Source organism: Dipodomys ordii, unplaced genomic scaffold, assembly GCF_000151885.1.
Source record: "Dipodomys ordii isolate 6190 unplaced genomic scaffold, Dord_2.0 Scaffold8, whole genome shotgun sequence".
NCBI classification, from domain to species: domain Eukaryota; kingdom Metazoa; phylum Chordata; class Mammalia; order Rodentia; family Heteromyidae; genus Dipodomys; species Dipodomys ordii.
This window is the reverse complement of record NW_012267224.1, coordinates 18,954,134-18,961,990: the sequence shown is the minus strand read 5'-3', so window position 1 is coordinate 18,961,990 and position 7,857 is coordinate 18,954,134.

The window sequence follows — 7,857 nt, the reverse complement described above, 5'->3', positions numbered from 1 at the left end:
TAATTTGCTGTCTTATAAGCCATCATTTGTGTTTTCTGTTCTGTACAGCTGAAACTAATCGTAAGTGATGTTATTTACCTTTATTTCTTTCCCTCTAATCTTCTTTGGTATATTTGTTTCCCTTTTTCCACGATATATGCCAATCACACCTACCTTTCTTTTTCTTTCTCTTCACTTTCCTTTCTTTTTTTCCTCCTGAAATGCTAAGAATGAACCCCAGGACCTTGCACATGATAGGCAAGCACTCTGCTACTGAGCTAAACCCTCACCTTTTCCCTGCTTTTTTGTTCTTTCTCCAATAAACATTATTGGGCAAAACTATATGCCAGATGAGGGAAAATGTACAAAAATGTAAAATTCTAGGGAAAAAAAACAACGAAGATACTTCTACCCTTATCACTTGTAAGCTGGTACAGTAAAGTGAAAAATACTATGAAGAGACACATAAGGGGCTGGGAAGGTGGCTCAGTGATAGTGGTAGAATGCTTGCCTTGCATGCATGAGGCCTTGGGTTTGATTCCTCAGCACCACATAAACAGAAAAAGCCAGAAGTGGTGCTGTGGCTCAAGTGGTAGGGTGCTAGCCTTGAGCTGAAGAGCTGAGGGACAGTGTTCAGGCCCAGAATTCAGGCCCCACAACTGACAAGGGGGGGGGTCCCCAGCTTGTAGGAAAGCTGAGTACGGAGGAATGCAAGTTTGAAAAAAGTCTGAGCAACATAGCAAAATCCTGTCTGAAACTACATACACTAGCCAGGTGCTAATGGATCACACCTATAATCTTAGCTACTCAGGAGGCTGATAAATGAGATTATGGTTCAAAGCTGGCCTAGGCAGGAAAGTTCAGGAGATTCTTATTTCCAATTAACCACCAGACAGCCAGAAGTAGAGCTGGGACTTAAAGTGATAGAGTGCTATCCTTGAGCACAAAAGCTAAGGGGCAGTACTCAGTCCCTGAGTTTAAGCCCCATGACTGACAACACACACACACACACACACACACACACACATACAAATGAGACACATAAAAAGGACAGGAAGAGTCCTTCATGATTCACCTTTATTTTCTGTACTTCTTAGTAATTACCACACGTAATGATCTGCAAGCATTTCCCTGCAATCAATTATATTATTTATATACAAGGCCTAGGTACTTGTCCTTCCCCCCCTTTTTTTTTAAAGTTTTTGCCAGTCCTGGGGCTTGAACTCAGGGCCTGGGCATTGTCCCTGAGCTTCTTTTGCTCAAGACTAGCATACTACCACTTGAGCCACAGCACCACTTCCAGCTTTTTCTGTTTATGGAACCCAGGGCTTCACACAAGCTAGGCAAGCACTCTATCACTAAGCTACCTTCCCAGCCCTTCTGAGCTTTTTTGTTCAGTGTTAACACTCTACTATGTGAGCCACAACTCTGCTTCCAGCTTTTTGGTGGTTAATTGGAAATAAGAATCTTGTGAACTTTCCTATGTGAACTGGCTGTTCCTATGTGAACTCCTGAGTAGCGAGGTGTACAGATGTGAGCCATAGGCAGCTGCTTCAGTCATTATCTTTCGTAGTTGTACAATGTTTCAACATATCCATTTATAAGTATAATGGGTCTTGATCTATGTCACCCCTTTCAACATTCTCCATAACCACATCAACTGTATTATTATTATTATTATTGTCGGGGCCTGGGTACTATCTCTGAGCTCTTCAATTCAAGGCTAGCACTCCAACACTTAAGCACCACAATGCCACTTCTGGCTTTTTTCTGTTTATGTGTGTTAGGTTTTTAAAAAGAGGTAGCCGAGTAAGAACAGCACCACGCACGTGGTAAGGGGTAGGTTTATTCAGTAGACCTGCTGGGACCAGGCAAGGTTGGCACTCCACGCAGCTGGCACCAAGCCATCTTGTCCTCCACATGGTGGGGAAAGGCCTGGGAAAGAGAGCTGGGAGAGCTGGGAAAGAGAGAGCTGGGAAAGAGAGAGCTAGGAAAGAGAAGAGAGCTGGGAAAGAGAGAGAAGGAAAGAGCTGAGAAAGAGCTAGAAAAGAGCAGAGAGAGGGCGTCTGGGCCTGGGGTAGGCCTTATCTAGGGTATGGGCAGAGAAAGGCGTGGCCACATCAAATTCAGATGTGACAGGGCTGGGAAGGTGGCTCAGTGGTAGAGCACTTGCCTTGCATGCATGAGGCCCTGGGTTCGATTCCTCAGCACCACATAAGCAAAAAGACAAAAGCCAGAAGTGGCGCTGTGGCTCAAGTGGTAGAGCACTAGCCTTGAGCTGAAGAGCTGAGGGATAGTGCCCAGGCCCAGAGTTCAGGCCCCATGACCGGACCCAAAAAAAAAAAATTCAGATGTGACCTCTTCCAGGTGTCCCAGTTGCCTAGGTAACACAGGTACTGGGTGGAGACTCTGCTAGCCATCCAGGAGCGGACCTTACAATGTGGTGCTGAGGAATCGAACCCAGGACCTCATGCATGTGAGGCAAGCACTCTATCACTGAACCACCTTCCTAGCCCCATCAACGGTTTTACTTTTAAACAGGAATTTGTATATTTATTTTCCTTTCCTTTTTCTCTTCACTCAGTGAGGCATTTTATTTATATGCATGTTTTGCTTTCCTAGAAAAAAAAATACCAGTACTTCCTTTCCTGTGCATTTTTGTCATGCTTCTTCATGGCTTATGATGCCAGCTGAAATTGTCAGTACAATGAAACCCAACTAATGAGGGAGCAGATTATTCTGCCATTTTAAAAGGTCTTTAAGCTGCACATTCAATCTATACCCTGGCCATGAGGTTCACAACCATTTTCCCAGCTCAGTAATCATCAGTGATTTCAAATGCACTGTGTAACCATGCTTCATCATCATGGCAAGGAACCATCCATGACTTTGGAGCACAGCTGGATTTGACTTAGTGTTCAGCATTACTGAGTATTTGCCTGGGGCATTCATGTGCAGCATTGTGGCAGCATGGAAAGACAGCAAAAAGCTTTTTCCTTTCTACCAGATGTCTGATTTTTTTCCCTCTAATATATTAAGCATCCTAGTAGCAACATAAGAAGGTTGGCATAACAAGCATATTATAATGGTATTTTTTTCATCTTTTTGTTTACGGTCCTGGGGATCAAACCTGGGACATTGCACTTGCTAGGCAAGTGCTTTGCCACTGAGCTACCTCCTAGCCCAAGAACAGTATTACAGATCTTGCCTTTGGTGATTAAGCGCCACTATTTGGGCCCAGTCATGCTGATGACAATTTACTCCCATTTTGCCTCAGTTTTCCAATTGAGTGGCTGCAGTTTATACTATGTCTAATGTACAAACAAGTGTGATCACAGCACTTTTCCAGGATGCTGAGGCTCTCCTCATAAATATGTTTCTCTAAGAATTTTTGTTTGTTTCTGTGCTGGTACTAGAGCTTGAACTTAGCACTTCTCAAGGCTGGCACCTACCACCTGAGCCACAAGCTCTACTTCTAGTTTTTACTGGTTAATTAGAGATAAGAGTCTCATGGGATTTTTCTGCCTGGGCTAGCTGTGAATCACGATCCTCAACCCGGAGCCTCCTGAGCAACTAAGATTACAGGCAGGAGTCTCTTGGCACCTGTGTTTACTTCTCTTTAGTCTCCGCACAAGTTCTGCATACATAAATTCTGAAGAGATTTTCCAAAATAGTATTTATCTAGGTAGTGCACGTTCTAAAAACTATTCAGTTTCTGGAATTGCTTGGGAAAATCCACAAAGCAAGAGTTGTGCAAATTCTTGGCACAGTCCTTGGACAAGTCAGATGGCATTGGTTGCCAGTTCAGGAACTTACATTTCCAGTTAAACTGGAAATTTCAAGTCAAGTACTTGTTTCACTGACATTTGACTGCTTTTAAAAAATAGAATATATTTCTCTTGTAAAAAAAACCATAGTCAATAAAATGAGAAAATTGATTATTAAATAAGTATTTAGAACATTCAAATGAACATAAAATATTGATTACTTGATTATTGCAATGTTCCTTGACTTTTTTAGTATTTTCAATTTTGTGCAAATTCAGTTAGTACACTTTATTTCCATTACTAAATTGCTTTTAAATTTTTACTTTGGATTTTAGTACATCAGCTGACAAATGAATACTTGGGGCCAATTTTAGTGGTGCTTTCTGCCAACCAAGTTTCTTTTTTTTCTTGGTTTTTTTTTTCATGTTAGCTGTGTAATTACTTAAATATTTGCTTGTATAAATTAGGGAAGCTGTTGTTCACTGACTTACAAACGTTCTCTGGTTTCTCTCCCAAAGCAAAGGTGTAGCTGGGTGTGGTGGCTCACATCTCTTAAGTCTCAGCACTGCCAATGTTGAAGCAGGAGGATCCCAATTCAAGGCCAGCTTGGGCCATATGGTGAGTTCCAGGCCAGCCTGAGCTGCCTAGCAGCACTCTCTCATCAAAAGGAACATTAGCATATATAAAAAAAAAGGAAAAACAGGCCGGGAAGGTGGCTCAGTGGTAGAGTACTTGCCTTGCATGCATGAGGCCTTGGGTTCGATTCCTTAGCATCACATAAGCAGGAAAAAAAAAACTCAAAAAAAGGAAAAACAAACACCAACAGCAACAACAACAAAAAAAGAAGAAAAAGAAAATCCATAAAAGTTTAAGTCCCAATAAAGTAATGGCTTTTGTCTCTGAGAAGATAAAATACTTTTGCTTGCTCAAAGCTACAACTATATCACTTTAAGATGGTTTCCTGGGGTTGTTGTAATGTTTTTCCGTGATGGTTTAATACAACATAAACACATTCTCTTACAGAAGTCTGCAGGCTATACGGAAGATACCTTGCCTGCCTTGCTAGCAATCCTTGGCTTGAAGCTGGTCTACTTAAACAATTTCCTCCGTTACCTTGCCTTATGAGTTTTCATTGTCTTCTTGTGACTCCAGCCCTTAAATTTAGGACCCACCTAATCTAATCTACCTTGACTTTAGCTGATTTTGAGAAAATTGTACTTCCACATATGGTCACATTGTGAAGTTTCAGTGACATTGGAACATGAATTTTGGGGAGACACTATTTGACTCAGTACAGCTGAGTCATGATTAAGATTCATGAAGTCAAAGGGGCACCGTTGGCACATGCCTGTAATCCTAGCTACTTAGGAGGCTGAAATGGGAGGATCATGGTTTGAAGCCAGTCCACGCAGGAATGCCTGTGATTCTTATCTCCAATTAACTACCCAAAAGCTAGAAATGGAGATGTGGCTCAAGTGGTATAACACTAGCCTTGAGCAAAATAAGAAACTTTTTTTTTTTCAGTCTTGGGGCTTGAACTCTAGGCCTGGGCACTGTCCCTCAGATCTTCAGCTCAAGGCTAGTGCTCTACCACTTGAACCACAGCACCACTTCTGGTTGTCTGAGTGGTTTATTGGAGATAAGAGTCAAACAGGCTTTCATGTCCTAGATGGCTTTGAACTGCAATCCTCAGATCTCAGCCTCCTGAGTAGCTATGATTACAGGCATGAGCCACCGGCGCCTGGCTAAGAAACTAATTTTAAACATAGTGTCTAATATGTATTCCTGCTGCATTTGTTCACTCTTTGTCCCTGTATTTGCAAGTTTTCTATAAAAATCTAGGACAGGTTGCCTCTTAACAAAGGTAAATTTTACAGTGATTGTAAAACAACCTTTTCCATCTCAGTGCCTCCAAAGCTCATTTGGGTGAACAAAACATCTATTTTTGCTCAAGCTGGATTTGACACATCTTCCTCTGTTTTTTGATCTTGAAGTTTCTTTCTAGGAAAGTAGCTGGGAACTCTAGCCTTACCTTGAAATGAATCCAGGGTATCTGGTCATATATTATGTATAGTGAGATTTTCACAAGATTCTTCTTTATCTTAGTGGTTAGTCTAACGAATAAATGCCCAATCTACAACCAGTGTTTCTGCTGCAGGAAATTTGTTTTTCCTGGCAGAAGCCCTTGTGGGGTGGCCTGTGTCCAATTTACTCTAACCAGGATAGTCACTGGAACCAGAATTTGGTGTGGGTGTCATCAGACAAGACACAGAAAAGGATTCAAAATGAATGCTGAGACAACAGAACATTTACCACAGTGTTTTACAAGAACCCAGAGGAGCCTAAGAGAAAATCCGGAAGTCTATTCAAAATAACCAGCTGTGAAGACATATTTTGGAGACCAATTTATTAGGAAGGTAGCTCTTCAAATTGGCTTCTGATTCCTTTTTTTTTTTTTTAATATTTTTAATGTTTCTTTATTCTCTTAATTTTGTTTCTTTGCTTTATTTTTTGTTTATGTGGTCCTTAAGAATTAAATCCGCCGGGCGCTGGTGGCTCACCCCTGTAATCCTAGCTACTCAGGAGGCTGAGAGCTGAGGATCGCGGTTCAAAGTCAGCCCAGGCAGGAGAGACCGTGAGACTCCTATCTCCAATAAACCACCAGAAAACCGGAAGAGGCGCTGTAGCTCAAGTGGTAGAATGCTCGCCTTGAGCTGAAGAGCTGAGGGACAGCGCCCAAGCCCAGAGTTCAAGCCCCACGACCGACAAAAAAAAAGAATTAAATCCAATACATGCTAGGTAAGCACTCTACCACTAAGCCACATTCCCATCCCTTGGCTTCTGTTTCTTATCTAGATTACTGAGTTCATGGCAGGTAGAGCCCAGTGAGGAACAGGACAAAGCATTTTTTTTATTTTTTTATTTTATTTTATTTTTTTTGGGTCCAGTCATGGGGCCTGGGCCCTGTCCTTCAGCTCTTCAGCTCAAGACTAGCACTCTACCACTTGAGCCACAGCGCCACTTCCGGCTTTTTTCTTTTAAAGCATTTTTTTTTTAATGCCTTGATATGAAAAGATCTGGAAAAACAGCTTGACCTGGGGGCTCAATCAATGTTTATAAACATTTTACTTAGTTTTCTTTTCACCTTTGAGAGGAATGTGATAGTAACAAAGTGGAGAGGTTTGCAGAATTCTTTTTTTTTTTTTTTTTGGTCTGAGATTGGGACTCCAAATTGGTGTCTAACGCTTTTGGTCATTGACAGGTGCTTTATCACCTAAGCTATGCCTCCAACCCTAGGGTTTCTTTTCTTATTTTTAATTTTTTCCGAATTCATTTTTGAGCCAGCAGCAGTGGCTCACACCTGTAATCCTAGCTACTCAGAAGGCTGAGATCTGAGGATCACAGTTCAAAGCCAGCCAGGGCAAGAAAGTCTGAAAGAATCATCTCACTAAACTAATGATGATGATGATGATAATGATGATGGTACAGAGCCATAAGCTCTGTGGCTCAAGGGGTAGAGTGCTATCCTTGAGCAAAAAAGCTCAGAGTGCTCAGGTCCTAAATTCAAGCCCCAGGACCAACACACACACACACACACACACACACACACACACACACACACACACACACAGAGATATTTTATTTTTATTTATTTATTTATTTTCTTGTCAGTTGTTGGGGTGGGGCCTAAACTCTGGATCTGAGCACTGTCCCTCAGCTCTTCAGTTCCAGGCAAGTGCTCTACCACTTGAGCCACAGCACCACTTCCGGTTTTCTAGTGGTTTATTGGAGATAAGTCTCACAGACTTTTCTGGCCAGGCTGGTCTGAACCGTGATCCTCAGATCTCAGCCTCCAGAGTAGCTAGGATTACAAATGTGAGCCACCCATGCCTGACTGAGAGAGATTCTTTTTTTTTTTTTTGTCTGTCATGGGGCTTGAACCCTGGGCATTGGTGCTGTCCCTGGGCTCTTCAGCTCAAGGCGAGCGCTCTATAGCTTGAGCCACAGCACAACTTCCCAGATTTTACTTATTTATTTTTATTTATTTGTTTTAGGTCCAGTAGTGGGGCCTGAACTCTGGGCCTGGGCGCTGTCCCTCAGCTCTTCAGCT